Below are 1,135 nucleotides of genomic sequence, written 5' to 3' on the forward strand. Positions count from 1 at the left end.
TATATATATATATATATATATATATATATAGAGAGAGAGAGAGAGAGAGAGAGAGAGACTAGCAGAAATACCCGGCGTTGCCCAGGTTAAAGAAAATAATGAAATTTTAAAACGCCGTCTAGAGTACGCAGGTCTCAACTGTTAGCAGCTGAAATACCAAGTTTCTACATTAACAACTCTCCAACCCATGCCAGCATGGAAATGTGAAAAGAAAGTTTTCAACTTATATATGTATATAACGTAATTGAAAAACACCTTTTGTCTAACTTATTCGTAACCAAAAAGCAGGTACAGATTATAAACTATGAAAGGCCGTGCGTAGAGTACACACACACACACACACACACAAACACAGCGAATATATCACGTTATTGTTTCACTTTTATACACACAGATATACATTCACGCATGTCACTCGAAAAGTGAAAGCGTAATTGTAGACTCTTCCCGAAAACTATTTACAGGGTACGCGTGTCTGTGCAGTGCTCAGCCATTTGCATGCTAATTACACGAACAGGCTGCTCCGTTGATCGAACCAACAGGCACCCTCGTCGGCGTAACCGATGGAATGCCAGTTTTTTTCCCTCACTTTATGTTAATGTTCTAAAACTCTTTATTAGCTTATGTGAAAATGTAATGTGAACCTTTGCTTTGACCAAGTTAAAAAAGCTCTTCCTGTCTTGGCTTCCTCTTTAATAAGCTGTATCATAAGTCATCTTCTAATTACAATCGGGTTCTTAGGATGGTATATGCATTTGTTAATGTTGAAAACCCCTGATATTCACAGATATGTTGTAACAAAGGGAGAAAGTGTGTTCATTACTTCAGTTTCAACAAATGTTTTTGCCTCCCTGACTTTCAGCCAGAATACACTGATATATTCTTTTATTTGTTTCAGTCATTTGACTGCGGCCACGCTAGAGCACCGCCTTTAGTCGAACAAATCAACCCCAGGACTTATTCTTTGTAAGCCTAGTACTTATTCTATCTGTCCTTTTTGCCGAACCGTCAAGTTATGAGGACGTAGACACGCCAACATCGGTTGTCAAGCGATGCTGGGGGACAAACACAGACACATAAACATAAATACACATACACACACACACACAAATATATATATATATATATATATATA

Source organism: Octopus bimaculoides, chromosome 3, assembly GCF_001194135.2.
Source record: "Octopus bimaculoides isolate UCB-OBI-ISO-001 chromosome 3, ASM119413v2, whole genome shotgun sequence".
Classification (NCBI taxonomy): Eukaryota; Metazoa; Mollusca; class Cephalopoda; order Octopoda; family Octopodidae; genus Octopus; species Octopus bimaculoides.